The 23,789-nt window shown below is 35.2% G+C and overlaps 1 long non-coding RNA gene across 1 annotated transcript; it reads left to right on the top strand.

The window, feature by feature from the left end:
• Nucleotides 1-5,735: 5,735 nt before the first annotated feature.
• On the top strand, nt 5,736-16,712 carry LOC139042583 (uncharacterized). Its single transcript, XR_011499485.1, has 5 exons — nt 5,736-5,823; nt 6,026-6,164; nt 11,171-11,229; nt 13,193-13,270; nt 15,201-16,712. It is a non-coding gene; the product is annotated as an uncharacterized lncRNA (long non-coding RNA).
• Nucleotides 16,713-23,789: the final 7,077 nt, after the last annotated feature.

The raw sequence follows: 23,789 nt of genomic DNA on the forward strand, positions 1-23,789 counted from the left end.
CTGCAGTGTTTCGTCGGTTCGAATCCTGGCGCAGACATGGCACCGCTCATCAGGCCATGCTGAGGCAGTGTCCCACATGCCACAACTAGAAGGACGCACAACTAAGAATATACAACTATGTACCGGGCGGCTTTGGGGAGAAAAACTAAAATAAAAGAAGAATCAAATGGAAAATTTGAAGTATTTGCACAATTGTGCATTGTTCAACAATGGGGATCCATTCTGAGAAATGTGTCATTAGGCGATTTTGTTGTGTGAACATCATAGAGTGTACTTACACAAACCTAGATGGTGCAACGTACCTCACACCTAGGCTACATGGCACTAATCTTATGGGGCCAACATCATATACATGGTCACTTGTTAACCAAAACGTCGTTATGCAGCAAGTAACTGTAATGTGTATTTTCTCTATTCTATTCAAGTATACTTGTTTGTTTTTTTCATTTGTTTAGCATTTTATTAATTTATAATGAGGACTATTTCTGTTTTTTTCTGTATTTTTTCTTTATAATGTCTTTCTTCTCTTTATTTTGAATTTAATTTACTTCAAGAAACTTTTAATCTTATGGTGGAATGCTAGATCACTGATTTTAAATCTATTTCTTTTCTAACACAATAAGCAAATCTGAAATCTCCCTCTAAGCACTGCCATGTTTGTTCCCCCCCAAATTTTGATACATTGCTTTATTTATTGTTCCATTGAAAATAAATTCTACTTTCATGTGGAGTTTCTTCTTTGACAAGTGTACTATTAGAATTGTATTTTATGATTTGTAGTTGTATTATCAATAATGATTTTTTCAATTCTACTGTAATCGGAAAATCTATTTTGTAGAATATCACACATTTTTCAAATTTTGTTGATATTTATTTCAGGGTCCATCATATGGTCTATCTGGTTCACTTGATAAGAATGTGAAATACAAAGTTGTTAGAGTGTTATAAAAATTTTAGTTGGATAAAAAATAAACCAAAGAATAAGAACATTGAGAAAAACAGAAATAACTAAAAGTGACAATAGGAAATAGATGATTGCATAGTGATGTTCTAGAAAAATAGAACTAATGGAAACAGGAGACACATTGACACTCAATATTAAATCATGGTTAAAACCAAGATTATCATCAGGGCGTATACATACACTCAGGCATGTGTGTGAGCACACACACACACACACAAACACTAGATAGTATCTATCTAGTATTTAATAGCCACATGCCCTAAATTAGCAAAGTATTGTTCCTCAACATAAATTAGCAAAGTATTGTTACTCAACATGTCATTTATCAGTCTCTTGCTCTTTTCAAACTCAGTATTTTTAATAAGCTTATTTTATAAATTGCCATGCTCTTAATGGGATCCATACTTTAACTTAAAATAATAGTAATCAAATGAAAGTATAACATTGCCCGAGAATTTAGGGAGAAAAATTTAAAATGTGCTCTCCTGTCTATAATCTCTGCCCAAACTCTCAATTTTGGCTTCAAACAGCTATTCATCTGCATGAGGACATTCACTTTTTTTCTTTATATTTCTCAACAATTAGTTTTGAAAATTTCTATTAAATAGGCATGCTTTCCATACATATACCAATTCCATCTCACTTTCAACAGAGCTTTATGGAATAAACGAAGTATTTCCGTAAAAGTATGTCTATTTTTTATTATTTCGTTTATTGATTTATTTTCACTCCTTTCTGAACTACACATAGAATTTAAGTTTTTGTATTTTAGAGTTGGGTGTCCGAGGGCTGATTAGACTTCTTTGCGAGAAGAAAGAAAATAGTATTTCAGTACAAAGGCAAAAATTTTACAGACATTTTTATCCTGTCGTCCTCATCCTCCTGTGACAGCTGTACGTGGTTAAGGTAAATGATAGTTGTTCTCTTAACAGGGGTTTGCATTTGGTGGTAGATTGCTTTAAGATTTGTTGTGTTTTTAAGTTTAAACCGTTTGGAGAACTTCTACAGAGTAAGAGTGGGGACATTGCTTCCTATTCATAACGTATATCACCCACTCAGATCTCATTCCTGAATACCACATAATTAATTGGTACTAGGGATACTAGAAGTAACTCAAATATGGTATGTCTGGTAGGAAATTCTCTCTGTCCACACAACTAATTTTCTATTCCGCATGTGGTCCCCATCTCAGTGCTTGGAACCGGCATACATTGTTCTCAGAACCAAAAATCATAACATGTGCTGTAGACTGAATTTACCCCCCCAAATTATTGTATTGAAACCTAATCTCCAATGTAACAGTGTCTGGAAGCGGGGCTTTTGGAAGATGATTAGGTCATGAGGGGAAAGCCCTCATAAATGAGACTAATGCCATTATAAAAGAGACTTCAGAGAGGTCCCTTGTCCCTTCCACCATGTGAGAACACAGTGGACAGACAGCCATCTATGAACCAGGAGGCAGGTCCTCACCAGACACTGAATCTGCCAGCATCTTGATAGTGGACTTCCCAGCCTCCAGAACTGTGAGAACTTTCTGTTTATAAGCTACCCAGTCTATGGCATTTTGTGATAGCAGCCTGAATAGACTAAGACAACTTGACAATTTATTCTGACCACTGTCATCTTCATTTCAATTCAGTGACCAAGTATGCAGAATCTTATCTTCTTAATATCACTCAAATCCACCAAGTTCCTTCACGTCTTCTATACCTCACTTAAGTGTGGTGTCCTCACTCATTTAAATTATTACAACCACCTATTAGTCCTGCCACTGCTCCTAGTTTCACCTTTCACTAAAACATTCTCTACCTTGTATCCAGAGTGTTTTTTTTTTAATTCAAATCTGATTATGCTACTTCCCTTTTGAAACATCTCCAAAAGCTTACCATCACGGATGGGAAAATAACCAAACTCTTTAGCATGATAATGTAAGTCCCTTCACTCTTGTCCTTCAGGTATCCCCAATTCTCCTTTACCTGCTGACCCTTCTTTACCTTCTCCAACCTTTAACTTTCAGCTCCCACCATCTATACTCCAATCAACACCATTTCTTGGAATTCCAAAGATGAACCATATTTTGATTTGCTTCCAGCATTGTCCACACGCTATTCCATCGTTTAAGAATATCGTTTTCCCAACACGCTACTCTTATATCTGCCTTAAACTAATAATTTGGTCAATAATTCCATGTTTTTCTAGATATGGGTTGGTTTCTAGCCTATGCATTTCAATATCATCCTATCATTGTTTTATAATTGATTCCTTTTTGTAATTGCTTAGCTACTTATCTACCTCTCTACATGTTAAGTTACTTGAGAATAGGAACAATCTATGGCTCATTGTTTCTATATCTAGCTCCTACTTTCACCAATATAAAGGTACAAGAAGGACAACATACAAGATACTGCCATCAATTCTCTTAACTTATAAAAGAGCATGCTTGTCTTATTTAGGATCCTATCTCATAACAATAAATGCACTTCCAAAATGTATTTAACTATAGGATAGAGTTATTACAATGAAATAGAAATAAATACTCTAAACTCAACCAAAAATCTACATTAAAATTGCAGCTGAAAATGGTTGAACTGGTATCAACAATGAAATCTCAGATATATCATTTTCCTATCATGACAAAGCGCATCCCTCTGAACTGTATGTCTGCTATTTCCTGTCAGTTCAAAGGAGGTCCTTGACAGCAGAAAAAACTGCAAAAAAGAGAGAAATATGTACAGAGAAGCTGTTTACATTGTCATGGATTATCTATCATTTTGAGTGTCTTGTGCCCGCAGCAGATACGTAATGATAAAATATATCTGAATACCAACGGAAAGGGGATAAAAGTGGCTTCAGTCCTTTATGAGTATATAGCCTAGGGCAAGTGCCTTGGCCCTTCTGGGCTGCACTTTACTAGTCTCAAGATTAGGACTGATATGTGACCCACCCCACGTGGTTGTAATGAGGATTCAGTGAAGTGAAAACAAGAAGTAATATTTGTGAATGACTTAGTAATAGCATTTGCTCAATAAATGTTAGTCAACTTTTTTTTTGTTGTTTTTAGGAAGATCAGCCCTGAGCTAACATCTGCTGCCAGTCCTCCTCTTTTTGCTGAGAAAGACTGGTCCTGAGCTAACATCCGTGCCCATCTTCCTCTACTTTCTATGTGAGACGCCTGCCACAGCATGTCTTGATGAGTAGTATCATGTCCACACCTGGGATCCGAACTGGTGGACCCCAGGCCGCCAAAGTGGAACATGTGAACTTAACTGCTGTGCCACTGGGCCGGCCCCATTAGTTGACTTTTGATATTAAGAATGATGTAGGAGCCAACCTGGTGGCATAGTAATTAAGCTTGCATGCTCAGCTTTGGTGGCCTGGGGTTCACAGGTTCGGATCACAGGCACAGACCTATACACCGCTCATCAAGCCATGCTGTGGTGTCATCCCTCATACAAAATAGAGGAAGATTGGCACAGCTGTTAGCTCAGGGACAATCTTCCTCACAAAAAGAAAAAGAAACAGACTGATGTAATTATTTATTTCCTTCTGACTCCACACCTACCAGATAACTCCCTTCAGGCATTCTGGCAGGTCCTGCTCTCAGCATATGTGAATTCCCAGCATGGGCACGTTCATCCCTAGGTCTCTATATGAGGCCTTCTTTAGGCATGTCTGCCGACGAGGGAGAAGAGGGAAAATCTTGAAGACACTGACTGTCATCTACTCTGACTCAGTGCTCAGTACTTTTCCACTCCTACTCCTCCTCCTTGTGACCCCACCCTGACACTCACACCCCCAATTCAGGGTGTATAAAACTGCTGGAAACTTTTTTCAGGCTCCTTCAAAAGTGAGACGATCTGTGTGGATCCATCTGACCCTCCACTGGGTGCTCCACTCCATGGGAAGAATAGACACGAGTGTCTGCCTTTCTCCAGTTGTACCTCTTGTTTTTATCATCATCACAGTAAGCAGTTAAACGTAACTCTTTCATTTCTGACTTATTGCTTTAACTGCTTGCTGACACCTGGTGGCTCAGCTGTCTCACAGCTCAGCTGAGCTCCTGGCCCCTTTCAAAGGAAAAGTCAAAGCCAGAGCTATATGCTTTTTTAGTTCCTGTATTTAAATAAAATTACTCTGGGACCAGCCCTAGTGGCCTAGTGGTTAAGTTCAGCATGCTCTGCTTCAGAGGGCAGTGTTCCATTCCTGGGCCAAGACCTACCCCTCTTGTCTGTCGGTGGCCATGCTGTGGTGGCAGCTCGCATACAAAAAAAGGAAGATTGGCAGTGGATGTTAGCTCAGGGCAAGTCTTCCTCAGCAAAAGAAAGACAAGTAAATAAACTAATAAATAAAGTTACTTTGAACAAAATGTAAAACTAAACAACGTACCTTCATGAGCATTTTTATAAAAGTATCTTTTTAAATAGCATAGGTTTTTTAAATTCAATAACATTTATTAAAATAAAGCGATGTTATAATAAGCATTCCTTCTGGCTTAAAGTTAATATATTCATTTGGGCTTTTTGGAAGATTCATATATATTGGAAGTGCACACGTCTTCCAATTTATAAGAAGGGAAAAGCTTTCTTATAAGGAACCACATCTATAATCCTCATACATATACTTTGTTATTGACTCAAGCAATTGATATTCAGTCTAAAAAATTTCCCAGTTGCTATTCTTATTACTGGATACATAGTTGTGAAGCAAGACAGAAAATGTCTCTTATCTCATAGCTTTTACATTTTGGTAGTGTGGAGAGACAGCTGGATCCCAAAAAGCTATTTTTAGCGGTCAAAGCAGTAGTAACTCTGCACAGATTCAAGGGGACGAAACAGACTCCTTATCTCCGTGAAAAGAATGTAAGTAAAATGATTTGCAGCTATGTTTTTGTTTGCTTGTTTGTTTTATTTTACTATCACGGTATTATTAAGGAAATTGAAGCCACAAAATTACGGTGTTGACACTAAGATTTAGGGGATTTAGAAAAGTATATTTACGATTAGGCACCAAGTCTGAGATTTTTTTCCCCTCTGTGATTGTTTTCCTTGTTTCCCACTGCAGAAGAAAGTGTAAAACCTGTGACCAGAAAGAACAATACATGAGTCTTGATATTTTCCGGCCCCAGCCAGCCCGGGACACGCACTGTGGTCTCATTAATAAAGTTGCATTCGGCTGGGGTAGAGGCTAAGCCCAGGGCAAGGTGGGTTCACTGTCATTTTAAAACTTTGACATTTTGTGTATCTTCGCAAATGCAAAGTGCAAAAGTGCTTCCAATAAATATTTTAGTGGAGAACTGGTAAAAAAAAATTTAGAAACCTAAACTGAAGATGTTTCCTTTGTTATTCAACATGTAACCTATTAGAATAGGCTTTCTTTCAATAAAGAATTGAGTTTTAATCATATACTCAACAGCTGTAGAGTTCTTTTTTAGCAAGCAAAGTAATTCCATCATTCTAATTATATCTTAATCCTACGATCACATTTTTCCTACCTTTGGAATTAAAGAACCTAATTTCAAACCCTTTGATATATATGTTTGTACGTATATTCAAACTTACTAAATCATATGTATACAATTGGTTGATATTTTTAGAAGTCATCAGACTTCTTCAAGGAAGATATTAAAACCAGCCAGTAAAAGTAATTTTGTGTATTATTTGTGTTTATTTTCTATAAGAATAGATTATAAATAATTTACAACCTGTGTTGACTTATTTGATGTTCAAAATAATCTCTATTTCTAAATTATTTTTCTTTTGACTTAATGTATCTTTGGTTTGCCTACATTAAATTATATAGGCTTATAGTTCATATATACTCAAATCATTAGATTTTGTATTTTTATAAAAAGCTTACATTTTATTATGGCAATTACATTTTCTCATCTCAAAATGACCCATGACACAGAGTTCTATTTATAAATTATTGCTGGATTTATTTTAATCTAGCCACAGATACTCATATCAGGAACATGATATTTATTAGCTCACTTTTTTCTTCACAGGTGTATTTTTCTGATATTACTTTTCTGTAAAACATAAATAAAGAACTTTCAGAACATATGTTGGAAGGTGAAAAAAACTATTTCTAAGTATAAAGCATTTTTAATTTCAGCTTTATTTGTGTAAAGGGTTAAGGTTGTATGAATGTCATCTCTTTATGAAGTACTACATTCTAGTTTTATTACTAATTCCCCTCTGCCTCAAATCAAACACTGCATATGGTTATAACATTGATTTCTTAATTTTATGAAAATTGCCCTAACAGCAGCTGGTCTCTTGGACAAATGAATATGTCAATGGCTGATTACAGATTAATGATATAGCTATTCTTCAAAGGTGCGGTAATTCACATTCAAATTTAGCCCCATAGTAGTTTAGAATGCTTATTTCAAAGGAACACTCTTTAACTTATGTATTGAAATATTTTTATTTGGATGAAATTGAATGCTTTTGAAGACATAACACACACACTTTAGAGGAAAAAAAGGACTGAGAGAATTTAAATTTAGGATTATGGAAAAGCATATCTGCTTTAAATATGGTGGTTTATCACAACCAATATGAGGCGACTGCTAACCACACTTGCCTGAAGGCATCAGACAATACTATATTAGACAAGCTTATTTAGACTCTATTTTTAAAACAGTTATTCAACTTGTAAAAATTTAAAAGTTGAGTTAAAAATCAGTAAGTGCTCTGAAATTCTCTCTGCCAAGCACATTCTGAAAACTATGTGTCCCCGTGCATTTAAAATAATATAGAATTCTAAGCATAGCAACAGTTTTCTTCTATTTTGGGATGCTACACCAACATTGTTATGCTACAGCCATTTCTGAAAATGAATGTTCTTTTGCCTTTTCACTTTTCTGCCTATCAGTTACTGTCATAAATGATCGAACTATCCATCAACTATATATCTGAAAAATATCTTTTATATTGGGTCCCAATGGTTAGGTAGGCAATGACGAAAGCAATTCACAGAATAAAATTAAGAAATAAATCTATTCTCAGTGTCAACACTTTGAATGTAGCATGTGGTGCTTCCCAATTTTGGAGAATTTTGCTTTGCTTGACATATTGAAAAGAGCTTCATTTGCATTTCACATCACCTGACATTAGGTTTGAAGAAAATTTTACTGATACTAAACACACAATGTATTTGATGCAGATAGATAATAAAAGAGTTCCAGGGGGTGGGCCTTGTGGCCAAGTGGTTAAGCTCACACTGTCCACTTCAGCGGCCCAGGGTTCACCATTTCACGTCCTGGGCATAGACCTCTGTACCACTCATCAAGCCATGCTGAGGCAGGACCCCACATAGAAGAGCTAGAATGACTTGCAATTAGGATATACAACTATGTACTGGGGCTCTGGGGAGAAAAACAAAGGACGAAGCTTGGCAACAGATGCTAGCTCAGGGCCAATCTTCCTCATCACACACACACACACACAAAAAAAGACTTACAGAGCTGAAAACTCTCCTAAAAAATACAAGAAGTTGAATGTGCTCCAATAAAAGCTGTTTTTGACAAAATTACTCTTTAAATTCCTACAGATTTTTAAATTTCCACTTAAGCCAATTTGTTAAGTTTTGGCTACTGGAGCAGGAGTTTATTGTCACATCGCTTTTCTATAATTTAATTCTAGCAACAGCAAAAACATCAGCTGAGATCGCAGGAGCATTTCCAGGAACTTAAAACAAACATACCTAAAACATAGAGTATTAAGTAATCATGTTGTATGGAAGACAAGCTCTTCTAAGCGTGTGTTAGTCAAGGCCCCACAAACTCCCCAGGCTAATGAGTAAGACATGCACACACATATGCACACACTCAAATTAGTAAAGTTACCTGTGAGTTCATAGGCTACCTGTGCAGTGGTCTGGATCCATAATCCAAGCTCTTAAACTCTGCTGTGGGTCTGCAATACTGTCTAAATGAAGTGACTGAAAAACAAGGAACATGATTTCTCCAAGGTCACACAATAGCTAAGCGGCGGAGCCAGCAAAACACAATTTAAAGATAAATAACGATTGAGGAAATGCTTCAAATTGAATGAATTATTAACCCTTTATTTGGGGACTTTGAAAGAGTATGAGTTTTGCAAGGCCCTGCATTACTCAGTTTGGACTGCTATAAAAAAAGCATCACAGACTCAGTGGCTTATAAACAAAAGAAATTGTTTTCTCACCTTTTTTTTTTTTTTGCTGGGAAAGATTTGTCTAGATCGAACATCTGTTGCCAATCTTTCTCTTTTTTTTTTCCCTCCTCAAAGCCCCAGTGCATAGTTTTATACTCTAGTTGTAAATGCTTCTAATTCTTCTATACGAGCCACTGCCACAGCAAGGCTACAGACAGACGAGTGGTGTGGTTCTGCACCAGGGAAGTGGACCCAGGCTGCCAAAGCGGTGAGCACTGAACATTAACCACTAGGCCATCAGGGCTCGCTCTGCTTCTCACATTTCTTGAGGCTGGAAGTTGGAGACCAAGGTGCCAGCATAGTCAAGGGGCAGTGAGGAGCGTCTTCCAGGTTGCCAATGGCTGACTTCTCCTTGTATCCTCAAGTAGCAGACAGCAGAAAGAAGCAGCTGGCTCTCTCCTGACTCTGATACCAGCACTAGTCACATTCATCCACCTCCTTACTCTATCACATAGCGAGTAGGGTTCAACGGAGAAATTTTGGGGGACACAATAGTCTATAACAGTCCCTATTCTACATATTAAAAACAGAATAAGAACATTGGAGGAAAATATTGACATTAATTATGCATTTTCCTGTAAAATTAGATCTGGCAAACTTATAATTACTATGATTCAAATGTTAGAATTAGAGCATAAACTAAAGCATATACCAATACTTAAAGTATAAACTCGAAAAAGCATTTATTCCAGTTCCCCTTAAAGACATACCCTGCTCATTGCTTGGGCTGTGGGGCTAGGATTGTATTTTCTCAAGTTTTTGGTTATCTTAATATATTTCCGAAAGCCATAAAAAATTACTTGCAAACATAAGGATAAAGTAATATACTTTAATTATTAAAATTCTTTTCTGTGCACAGGTGGTATTTATTTATTTAGTATTTCCCACTTGGACTAGAAATAGCCATAAAAATACTTTGTGTTAAATACACAGCTGTACTTAATGCTTTCCAAATATGTTTTTCTCACTCTTACTTTTTTATATTTATGCAAATATAACTAATAAAATCGAAGAAGCTAATGATAAACAATAATTCTTAACTTCGTATCATAAAATACTTCTGCTTTTTATCAAATTAGTAATTATTTCTAATCACTTTAAGAAGGAGTATCCTACATAGTAGAGGTTTCAGAAGCTTCATACTCAAGGAAAAATATGTATTCAGGGGGAAATTAAGGGTGAAAAAAGCAGATGGATAGAATCAGAAAAATCTTCAGCTAGATTACCACACGTGGTTTGCTCTGGAGCTGATAAAAGAGGAGTTTTACTATGAGATATATTATCAAATTTTTAATTCACTACTTAGAGAAGAGCTTTATCAATAAATAATAAGGATGAATTACTCCAAAAGCATATTGGCAAATAATTTTGTTTTTCTCCTAGGAAAGAATATGATTGTGCAGTATATTTATATCTCTTCAGTAGAAGTGTAATAATTTCTCCAAGAACAAAATCAATGTGGATATTTATAATCATATGATCTATATGTATGTTATTTCTTTTTTGTTGTAGTAATACATTATTAATATTTCTGTCATGCTTTGATATTTGCAAATTTTCTTGAGAGAATCTTTTATATCATCCTCAGTGTTATACCGTTAATACTAGTCATTACTGCCCGTAATACGTGACGTAACTTGTTTCTGTAGTGTAGCATGAACTGGTTAGGTATGAAGACATCGCACTGTAAAATTAAAAATACTTATAAGTGAATACGCATACAGTCTATATTAATATTAAAATAATTATAATATTAATATTTTACTTTTCTCAGAAATCTTACGGATAAACATTTCACTTAATATGGATTAATATGCATAATTTATTTGGCCAAGACATTTAATAAATAGTTTGTACAATAAAGAAGAAACTACGTCAGCATGTAGAGACTGATTATGTATTTTTTGTATTGACTGGTCTTAAAGCTTTATTTTCACTTTAAGAGGACCTTGTAAGAGCCAAATGCCTTGCCTTCATCTCTTCTCTTTCTTTTTTGCTTTCAAAGTGTTCAATCTCCTCTTATGTCTTGAGAAGCGCCTGAAGTGATAATCCTTCTTAGCCAAGGTAAGCGCCCCAGAAATTTCAAAAGGACACTCTGGACAAAACATTTCAAATAAAACAGAACTTTTCCTAGAGCTCTCTACAAAATCAGTAACCACCACAACAAAAGAATCTGAGTACAATCCCTATGAATATAATAGAACTTAAAGTGTCAGTTAAACTCTTTCGACATGTTTGTGCTGAAAGAAGCCTTTTTTGTTTGATGGAAAGGAAAAAAGTCTTAGTTTTACTTGCTGACACTCATGTAGCTCACATCCATGAAGGAATTTGACTCTTTACTTGATAGAGAATTAAAGTAGGTTGCATATACTAATAATAGAATGACAAGGTTCCCTTCTGCAAATCTACTGTCTAAATATTATTCCCACCACTGAGTGATATAATTCAACAGATCTCAATGTTTGAGTTTTCTAAAGAAACTATCACATATAATTCTGTTTTTGCTTAAATTATTACTAAATGATAGTTATAGAATTTACCCATTTGAACTGAATGTCATTGAAACAACTCAAAGATTGCCACTGTAAATGGCATGTAAAACTGTATTTACATTCAATTTCTTTAATTTTGATTTTGGGATGGGAAAAGAGTAGGCGGTTTATCAAGCCTATATTTAGGTAAAGGGAAGACCTGAGAGACGTTACGTAATTTGTTAGTTCATAAGTCTCGTGCTCTGCCTGAATTTATTCTTCACGTTTTCAGTTTATCATCCTGTTTTTCATGCTATTCAGTGTTTTTTCCTGATCTGCTCTGTGTTCAAGGAGACCGAACTGAACAAAGAGCATCATTTGAGTAACCATATCCAGTGCTTAACCATATGTTTCCCCAATGGGAAGCGCTAGCAAGAAATATGAAGGCAGAAGAAATACATCAGGGTATTTATTTACTTATTTTTTTCTATCTTTCCAAAGTTCTAAAAGTGGTGATGATGTATGCTACAGCTCCTGTCATTCTTACTTGTTCCCAGGATCCACATTTCTCCAAAATCTGGGATTTGGGGAAATTTCTCTCATTTCTTCTTCACTGATAGCGGTTGAAATGACTTTTGCTGGTCCAAAGAAATCAAACACTGAGTAAAGTGATTCTTGGATGATAAATATACATCGAGGAATGTTTCTTAAAAATTAATTTGTAACTGTTAAGAGAAAATATTTTTGAGTATTATTTCAAATCCAGGAGAGAAAACAGAACTCTGTCATGCTAAGTGAAGGCAGGAAAGCCAGTATATTTTGATGAAAAGGGCTTGCTTATTGGTACCTATTTTGTTTGTTTACATTTTGCTTTATTTGGCCAGTATCTGCACTGTTATGACTAATAAATGATGTTTAGTATTAGCCCTGATTAGAGCTACTAAATGAGGTCTTCCTTCAGGATGCATTGATACCATAGTATACTGACATCATCAAAGGCCCTGGGTCTTCCCAACCCACCTAGTGCATAGTCAAAACACGTAGTGTAGACCATGATCAAAGACTAGGATGAGCAACAACTTAGACTCATCTTAGGTTGCTTTCACTTCAACTTCTTATCAAAACAACCAATGAGGTATGTTAAGGATACAGGGTATTAACATAAAATAAAACAGGTGTAAGTGACTCCCCCATGGTTGGTTCATCATGGGAATGCACTGATGTTTGATGTTCAAAGCAGGCAAAACAGAGTGAGGAACCTGCCAGAATGATGATCTCAGAGCTAGGAGACTGCTGCCTATTATTACATTAAGAAGGAACGAGGTCATTCCAGCCTTCTGGGGTGACGTACATAATCACATATGAACCGATTACTTGAGGTGATGCAGCAAAGTATTTCTGTGTTTCAGTGCTTTCTAAATCTCTACTTTTGGGCCTTGGTGGTACCTTTTTTTCTTGGATATGTGGCTGAATGACCACAACAGTACAAATCACATCCAGATTTTTAATGTTGCAGTGATGAACAGAGTGAAAGTCATCCTGCGGTTGTCTTCCAGGGGCAAGAATATGTTTTGGTGTTGCCATAAAGTGGAGTGGATCAAAATTCACATCTTATTTGCCATATTAGTTACAAGGTAATTTTAAAAATAACTTTATTTGGATATGATTCACATGCTGTACACTTCACACATTTAAAGTATGAGATTCAACTTTTTTCATTGTGTGGTGAAACCATCGCTACAATCAATTTTAGAACATTTTCATCACTTCCAAAGAAATCCTGTGTCCATCAGAAGTTGCATGGAATTTCCCACCAAACCATCAGCCCTAAGAAACAGCTAACCTAATTGTTCTCTAAAGAAATTTGTCTATTCTGGACATTTTCAATGAATGGAATCATAGAACATATAGCTTTTTGTGACTAGCTTCTTTTACTTAGCATAACATTTTCAAAGTTCATCTGTATTACAGCATATATAGTCCTTCATTCCTTTTTATTGCCAAACAATATTCCAATATATCAATATACCACATTTTATTTATTCCTTCATCAATTGATGGACATTTGTGTTATTCCCATTTTTGAGCACTGTGAATGATGTTGTTATGAATATCTATGCACAAGTTTTTGCATTTTCATTTCTCATGGATCTATGCTTAAGCGAAATTACTGGGTCATAGAGTAGTTCTATATAAAACATTTTAAGGGACTATCAAACTATTTTCCACAGTGGCTGAACCGTTTTACAGCCCTACAAGCAACATATAAAGATTCTGATTTCTCCACATCCTCACCAACACTTACTGTTAGCTATATTTGAAAAATTAAGCCATAGTAGTGGGTGTGAAATGTTATCTCATTATGCTCCCATGCCCGTTTCCAAATACAGCCTGTTCCCTTGGGGAGAGTTTCGCAACTCTTTGTTCTTACTGCCTTCCTCTCCCCCTCTGTAAATCTTGTACACATCTGCTGCAGAGTTGGGATATGGGTAGAGACAGTGGCCCAATTCTTTCAGAAAAGAAATCTCTGCTTTACAAGGAGGTCTCAGGGCAAGGGTAGTAACTTGTGATCTGAACTCGCTCTATTGGTGTAAGGCCTCTACCCTATGAGTAGTGTTAACTGAGGATGTTGGGGCTAAGTATTCTTGGGCTTCAGTGCATAGAATAGAGTCTCCTCCTTATGAGTTGGGGATAGATGCAGGAGGGAACCCAAGATCTTTCACTATTGCCTGGGATAGAGCTTCTGCAACACAGAGCTGGGGAGGAAAGGAAGTGCCGACGCCCTGCATCTGCTGAAGAGGTACTGTAGGCCTAGAAACTGGGATCTGGAGGTGGAGAGAACCCCGTGATCTTGGCTACACTCAGCAGGGTAGGGTTGCTATCATATTGAGCTGGCTAAGTTTGGAGAGCATTGTGGCTCGGGTGCCACCATTCCTTGATATTCTTACCAATATTTAGTATATTTCTTTTTTCCTTCAATAAAGCTTTCTTCATTTGTTGTATGTCCTTAGGACAATATTCAGAGGCTTTAAATGTTTGCTTTTTTATAATTTTTGCCAGTTATGGTTGTTTCTTTGGGGAAAGGTTCTCTATCATTCCAGATGTCATTAAAGGCAAGTTTCTTTTTTTCAAAAAACATTTCCTACCACAGGAATAGAATTCTCTTTATTGTATTTGAATAATTATGTATGAAATACGTTTTGGGAATGAACTACTGTTCTCTACAATATATCATGATATTTTGTGTATAAATAATGGAATATCTAGCACAGGAGATGGCATATAAGTGGCTCTTCATAAATTATTCCGTTTTCTGAATATATTAGGGGGCATTTTGTGATTATAATTATTCTGGAATTCATCTTGCCTTCAACATAGAGACTTGAGAGGGCTTTTTAAGTTTTCTGTTCTGTTAAAAGAGAACAGATGTTGGTAGAAAGTTTTCTGGAAATTACAATATCTCATATTTAATTTACAAAAGCGTGAACTCTGTTTAGTTATATATGTTTTTATGGCAACAATTATTTTTATGCTAATGTTCACATATGTGTGTTCTTCTTACAGCTGTTATTTATGCCTGGAGAAATGTGTCCAACTAGTACTTCTAAGCCTTATTGAGCCTCAAAGAAATGTGGAGGTGAAAGCAATAAACCCTTTAATATCACAAGAGCATCCTTCTAAGTTCACCGGAGTACTTGATCTCCTTTAATCAATCCTACCTTGTTTCTGACCTGTAGTATTGCCTGCAATTTTACTCTAGCTTTTAGATTTGTGCACCAATGCATGTTTTTCCGCTTTACCCTTGGAACTTATTAAGTATGTAACTGAGATTTACCTTTTTGGCTTTTCTCACTTTTACCTATTTATGACATTTGGTATGAATCCTGGCTCCTCCTAACCCGTCATGAGAGGAAGGTGAAAAATTAAGCTCATTGCTTTGCCAACTCCATGAGCCAAATATTACTTTCTGTGTTTTGCAAATTGTTAGAAACCAAAACAGAATTTTAAAAAGTACTTATTTTATTATTTTAATGAATTTTTAAAATTGCTTGAATTAGACATAGGCTTTAAGAATAAACTGGACTATTATTTTTATCTTTAAAAATGCTATAGGAGCTAGACAGAAAACTTCTCTCAGAGCTAGAGTGACTGGGATAGAGATTAAGAACAAGATGGGGTATAAACCAGACCTTAGCAGATTCCAGTAAGAGAAGCAAATTCTGAGTGAGTAAATTAATGAACATTTGTATAAGTGAAAGTCTTAGAATTATTATAACATGCTAGAGATACTTAGTAGCTAAAAGTTTATTGGTAAAAACATTGGAATTTTTTTTTAAGGAAGATTAGCCCTGAGCTAACATCCGTGCTCATCTTCCTCTGTTTTGTATGTGGGATGCCTGCCACCGCATGGCTTGATAAGCAGTGCGTGGGTGCATGGGATCTGAACGGGCAAACCCCAGGCCGCCAATGTGGACTGTGTGAACTTAACCGCTACGCCACTGGGCCAGCCCTGGAAGATAATTTTTGAAAGACGGGTTGAATTCAGATTGTGGAAGGTTTGGGTTTTAAGACCTTCAAAGTGTCTCTCCTTTAGGAAGTAAAGAACTCAACATGTGGGCTATTGCTTTTGCTTTGTTCTCCTCTCAGGAACAGAGGAAGTTATCCTTTAGGGAAATATCAATGAATATTATGAATCATAGACAAAAGACACTGGGACAGAGTTACAAGCTAGGGACCAGTTTCTACTATCTAAGTGTGAGTTGGCAGGAGCTAATCGAGGGGAGTAGCTGTGGGAATAGAAAGCAAGGAGCCAGATGCGAGAAAAGTCATGAAGACAGACCCAGCTGACCTTCTGAAGGGAGAGAGTAGCATCAAGTGAGACCGAAGCTTTAGAAAATAAGATGGGAAAAAAAATAGAAAGGGGCAGATCATGGTAACTTTAAAGCTATGCAATCTATGCACAACTGTTCATTGCTTCAAGGTAATATTCTGCGCTACAAGAAGATCTAGAATCTAAAGTAATAAGCTGAGAATGTGGTATATTATATCCAGAGATAATAAAACTGCATAGCCTCCAGTGTCTGCTGTGAAATTTCCTTTATAAAACATTAATTATATGAATGTGTCACGTTAAGCAGTTCTTGGAAAGAATTCTTATGTTCTACTCAGAAAGCTGGATTGATTTTTTCTACTCATGAACAGTGCAAATTTAGTTAAAATATTACTTCTCAAGGATTTCACTTTCATGTGTAAGGGATTATTTAATATTGGCTATCAATTCAGGTAACAATTATTTCCAGAGAGCAATCTGTTTTAAGATATATGGAACCGATTAGAAAAATCTCTGTAGGTTGAATATTTAATTATGAACAGTCTAATTAATTTAATTTCTCCTAATATCTCTAGTCTGAAATTTCACAGAAGTTGAAAGATACACTTTCCCATTCAAGACACACGATTTATCAAAATTGCTCAGTATGGAAAATATTATAACTCCTCATATTCTGAAAGTTTATACATTTGGCAAAATGTGATAGTGCTTGTGATTTAGTTGACTTGAACTTTACTAATTTTCATTACTAGAACCCATTATGGTCATTTCTACTCACTATTTCCCACATTAGAAAGCTCTAGTGAGCGTCATCACTCAATTAATGACTCATTGTGCTCACCATCTTATCTGCTGTTATATTAACTTCACCAGTAGTGAAGGGTTTAAATATTTAGATAATTTTGATCATTACTATCTGTGGGGGAAAAGGCAACTAAAAATGTAATAAGATGATCTGCATCACATTCAGGTTTTTTCAGGCCTGCTACTTACATTTTTGGAGGCACTTTTTAAGAGAAATAAAACTTTAAATGTATTTATAAAGATATAAATAAAAATTAGGATCTTGGAAAGAGCTTATGAAAGTGAGAGGTCCTAAAATGATCATGATAGAGCTGCCTCTGAAAAAGGCAGTTGTCACTATGATATTTAAAGAGTAAGACAAATTTCAGTGAAAGAAAAAGCTTTATAGTGTGACATACTAGAGGCAGATGAACAAATGAGCTCTTTTTTAGTATATTTTAATAAGGCTAGAAAATGGTGTATCTTGTTCTTTGATTTTGCATTATCAAATTAGCTTAGAGAATGTTTACAAGAATTAAAATATCTCATCCTAAATACCTTGAACATAGTGTTGTAGCTAATAATACACCCAGTGTCATATCAATATATAGTCATGTGTCATTCAACAATGGGGGTACATTCTGAGAAATGCATTGTTAGGCAATTTTGTCATTATGCAAACACCATAGACCATACCCACACAAACTTAGTTGGTACAGCCTACTACACGCCCAGGCTATATGGTGCTAATCTTACGGCACCACCATTGCATATGTGGTCTGTCATTGACAAAAACGTTGTACTATGGTGTGTGACTATATACCCTGGAAGCAAGAGAATATTCATATCAAAAATAAAAGCAGACATCATCATACTGGGGACCTATTTGCAAGACATGTATTTGACAAAAGGCGAATATTAAAAACATATAAAGGGTCTCCACAAAGTAACAAGAAAAAAGACAGATACCAATACAAAATTGGGCAAATGATATGGATAGTTCACAAAAGTAGCAATCAAAATGGCCAACTTCATTTATCATCAGAGAAAGACAACCTGAAGCACAATGCCGTATGACTGCAACATCACCAGAATGACGAAAATGAAAAAGGCAGATGATACTAAGTTTGGGCCAGGATGTAGCATAACCAGAGGTGTCACACATTGCTGTTGAGTGAGAATATGTACATCCGCTTGGAACACTCTTTTGTCATATCTACTAAAGTTGAATGAGTATCTACCCTATGACCCTGTAATTCCCTTCCTGGGCATGTACTCAACAGAAATACAAGGTTTTAAATTGGCAAAACATCTGAATAGTCCATTATCGAAAAAAAATATGTATATACATGGCTAATAATCTCATGAAAATATGTTGAACATAATTAGTCATTGAGGAAAAGCAAATCAAACCCACAATGAGATACTACATCATATCCTTAAGGATGGCTACAATGAAAACACAGAGAATAACAAGTGTTGATAAGGATGTAGAGAAATCGGTACCCTCACACATTACTAATGACAATATATAATGGGCACCCATTTTGGATAACAGTTTGGCAGTAACTCAAAATGTTAAACATGGAGTTACCACATGACCCCACAATTTTATCCCTAGATATATTTCCAAATGAAATGAACAATATGTCCACACAAAAACCTGTACATGAATGCCCATAACAACAGTAGTCATAATAGCAAAAACATCCAGTCACACAATTGTCTATCACCTGCTAAATGGATAAACAGAATGTGATATATGCATGCACTGGAATCATTATTGCCAATAAAAAGAAATGAAGTACTGATGCATACTACAATGTGAATGGGCCTCAAAAATATTACAGTAAGTATAAGAAGCCAGTCACCAAGGATCGCATATTGTATGATTCCATTTATACAAAGTGTCCAGAACAGACAAATTTACAGATTTAGAAACTTCGTGAGTAATTGCCCATGGCTTGTGGGCCAGTTGGGAGGGAAAAAGGGAATGACTCTGAATAGGTAAGAGTGTTTTGGGGGAAATGAAGAAAATGTTCTAAAATAACATTGTGATGATGGTTATAAAATTATGTAAGTATACTACAAAACATTGAATTGTACAGTTTAAACAGGTGAGTTTTATGATGTGCAGATTATATCTCAACTATATCACAAAACATTCTGTAAGTATATTAACTTCAAAAATTGTTTGCATGAATTTGAAAAAAGTTTCAATTCAGATAAAGAATACAAGGAGGATAAAATAAAGGCTAAATGAATGAGTTCTAAAGAGTACCATTTAATTGTGCATTATCTGTTATTACAAAAGAGAAAATGAGTGTAATCAGTAGACCAGTACTTTAGAATAGATCGATTAAACTGGAGTACTATATACAAAAGGATATTACACAGTATTCAAATGTAATATTATATGCTTAACTAACATAATACACAATACACATCCACAACAGCAAAATACTTAGAGAAATTATTCGCATAATATTCTGACCTATGCACGGCATGTGATGGGGAGTAAGTTTTGTATTTTGATATATAAATAAGAAGCATGTAGAAATTTTAAGCAGATATTATGCCGGTTTCGTTTTAAGGATTTTTTTCTTTTTTGGTATTATTTTTTTTTTGAGATTTAATTTTTCCTTTTTCTCCCTAAAGCCTCCCTGTACATAGTTGTGGATTTTTGGTTGTGGCTCCTTCCAGTTGTGGCATGTGGGATGCCACCTCAGCGTGGCTTGATGAGTGGTGCCATGTTTCCGCACAGGATTCAACCCAGTGAAACCCTAGGCTGCCAAAGCGGAGCCTGCAAACTTAAACACTGGGCCACGGGGCCAGCCCCAATTCCTTTATATACATATACCACAATTTATTAATTTTTCAGTGGCTGGACATTTGAGTTGCTTCAACCTTTGGCTTTTGTGTCAAAACGTATAATTTTTAGTAAATATACAGGTTAAAAACAGATAATATTAAGTACCTTGTTTTGACGAGTCTAACGGCTATATATTTATACTTCTAAATGACACATAAAGCATTGGATTGAAATTGCTAATCTGTGTCCTATAAGCACTGTGAAATTCTCCTGGCTAGACACATATTTTGTACAACTCTCTGCTACCACTGCTTAGAATAGTAATTGGCATTTATCATAACCATATGTCAGAAATGAAAAATGGGGCTAGGCTTTCGAAGGTGGGCTAAACATTAAAGAATATTCCAGCTCATGTATAATATGATCAATTCCAATTTGTGCACACATTGCATTTATCATGATTAAAAACAGAATAAATAATAGAATAGAATCTGTAGAGATTCATAATCTGATGGCAAAATAAATACTTCCAAGTATAGTTTAGATTATAGGCAGTTGATGCTATGCATTGACATTTGCCTTTGAGACAGGCTGTATTCTGCTCTGCCTAGCACCAATCACTGTCACTCAACCCATAGTTTCAACATTTCTAGAACTTGGTATCCTTCCAGCGAAAAGGGGAGCTGGCTGTCTCTTTAAATCCAGGAAATTAAAAACCTGTATTTGACCAGGCATGGAGGCAGTAAACACAGAATGGAGAAGAGGCTTATCTTGGCTCCTCAGTCAAACACCTGGGACTCTAATTAATGAGGCAACATCATTTCAGAAGCCACTATATCTACTGAAAGCACAGAAGGAAATTGAAACATTGGAAGAGACACTAGGAGGAGACACATGAACCAAATGGAAGTGGGGTAAATATGAGCAGTAAGAGCAAAAGGAGCACAGATATGAAAAGGAAAGGGGATCCTAATGAGGGAAAGACGAATAGATAAGAAAAAACAAATTTATTTGAAACATAATAATCATATAAATATAAAGATGCATTAAGTTGGTTGATTTAATCATGGGACTATAAATATGCTGTTGGTTAGATGAATTTCTTGAAAATATTACAGTTGTAAATATTAAAGCACATCTTAAATGTGCACATTTTGACAATTATAAAAAAGATATGTTATGTTTTATTTGCTTTCAGTAAGTGAAAAATATGTAGTTTTTTTAACAGCTTCCCTGATACCACATGGCAAATAATAAACTGTACTTACTTGACATGTAGAATTTGATAAGTTTTACATATGTATAAACCCCTGAAATCATCACCCAAATCGAAACAGTGCATATACAGGTGTAGAGATATTTTGACATTTATTTTTAACATATTGTTTTACGAAATTTTTGCCATTGCATCTTTTATTTCTCTTGGAGGAAGGTGTAACAGCCCCCAATATATAAGGATCAGATGAGGAATCATGATAAAGTAATGTATTGTAACAGCAAACCACTATCGCCTGTCCCTAGTAGAAACAATATCAACATAAAGGCTGTCAGTGCATTTTTGCGCAAATGTATTTTATAAAATGCATATAGAATATTAATTTTAAAACCAATGCTTAATAATATCCATGGAATGAAGCAAATGGATGTAGCCTTCATGGTTAGTCTTCTTTAACTAATAGTTGGTATCACCAAGAATGTCCCTTGTATTTTCCTTTCCATAGAAAGAGAAGGGAGTGAAAGCAAGTTATTACATGAGAATGACCTTTAACATCTTTGGAACATAAAATTATAAAATTATATCTGCATAATATATACAGCCTTGTATCTGACTTAAGAACACTCATTCAATCATATAAGTGTAATTTCAAAGGCATTAGGGAAAACTCTATTTCCCAGATACTCCCACTTCGTTGCGTTTGCTGATGCCATTTGTTTCACTTCGAACGTCTTCCAGACTCATCTCTCTTTTTTAAAAATTTTAACTATCCTTCAAAATATAACAAATACATTCTCTTTCACAAATCCTTTTTTATTTACTAAAACACATAGTGTTTCCTCCTAATACTTTCTTAATATTTTGATGGGAACAGCAAAGCAATTTTGATGTTAATCCTTAGTCTACTCTCTTGATGTCTTTCTGTGAGGACTCCTCTAAGTTCAGAACGCATAGATTCAGCTCCTCCTCCCATTGTGATTACACTCAGTGAGGATTAGTGCAGATAACTTTACCTGTAATCTCTCTATTGTGTAATTAGTAATATCATCATAAAATGCTGGATGACACAGGAACACAATATATGGGCACTTAACCTGGATATCAAGATTAGCTTTCTGGAGGAAGATACAATTGAACTAAAAAATGAATGAAGAAATGTTAGGCAGATCAAACACAGGGAAAAGGAGGTTTTTATAAGTGGAACACATAGAGGTTTATGTAAGCAGAGCAGAATCTTTACATATTCAGGACAGATAAATGAGGATGGCATGTTGGTGAAGTGAAAGTTCCATGTGACTTAAACATCATATTTGGTAGTTGTATCAAGATATGTGACAAGAGAGATATTTTGAGGTCTCATGTAGGGCCTTACAAACAAGCTTAGAATTTAAATATACTGCATATATCTACTAGTGATTATATGTTTCATAAGTTTCTTACAGAATTCTTGTATGAGGAAGAACATTTCTCCTATACTTTTATTGGTATGGAAATTGAAATGGACAAATCAGTAGCAGTTTGAAAAAGCTACTATTTATTGAACTACGTTTATAGGCCAGGCCCATTACACACATTATCTAATTTAATCCCCAACCTGCATTATAGAATTTATTATCATTTTTCAGAAGAGAAAAGGTAGGTTTGAAGATGTTGAATAACGTGTCTTCTGTTTCACAATAAATAGCAGAACTAGGATTCCAACAAGGCTCTCTGACTCAAAAGCTTATGATCTCTCCATGTGTGTGTTGCGTCTTCCATAAGTGATTTTTTGAAATATTAAATAAACTATTTATTCATGTCTCAATTGCCTATCCATTTTTCCATTACACTTTTCTTTTTCACTGCTTTTGGTACCATGTATTGATGCACAATTGTATTTTCCTAACTTGTGATTATATATTAAGAAAATTCTTTATTGAACCATTTCCTGACAAAGATTTCAGTCACTCAAATTGCATAACATAGTCAATTCTTTAAGTAAGTCATGTCTGCATTTCATAATACTGTGTCATAGATTTAAATTTTCTAAGAGAATAGAACTTTTGTTCTCACAAAAAAATAAAGTGTAAATAGGTGAGTGGATCGTGTGTTAATTAACTCAATGGTGGGAATCCTTTCACAATGTATACATATATCAAATCATCATTTTGTAAGCTTTAAATACATTATAGTTTTATGTTATTTGTCAATTATACCTGAATAAATCTGAAAACATTGAAGCCCTCTGAATCCATTGTTCTATGAGTAGTTTACACATTAATATAAGATATATAACAATGTCAACAAATATCTCTATCTATCATCTATCTCAGTGTGTATGTCTTTAAGCATACTTCATGTCTTGAAATTTATATAAATTGTATCATACCTTTAAATATATGATGCATATTGGGTTACAAATATTCCCTTCAACTTATTTTCTCAAAAAATGCTATATTGATACAAGTGGCACCGCTTCATTACTTTTATCTGCTATATAGTATCCCATAATGTGCATATATTACAGATTAT

Source organism: Equus asinus, chromosome 30 (genome assembly GCF_041296235.1).
Source record: "Equus asinus isolate D_3611 breed Donkey chromosome 30, EquAss-T2T_v2, whole genome shotgun sequence".
Taxonomy (NCBI): domain Eukaryota; kingdom Metazoa; phylum Chordata; class Mammalia; order Perissodactyla; family Equidae; genus Equus; species Equus asinus.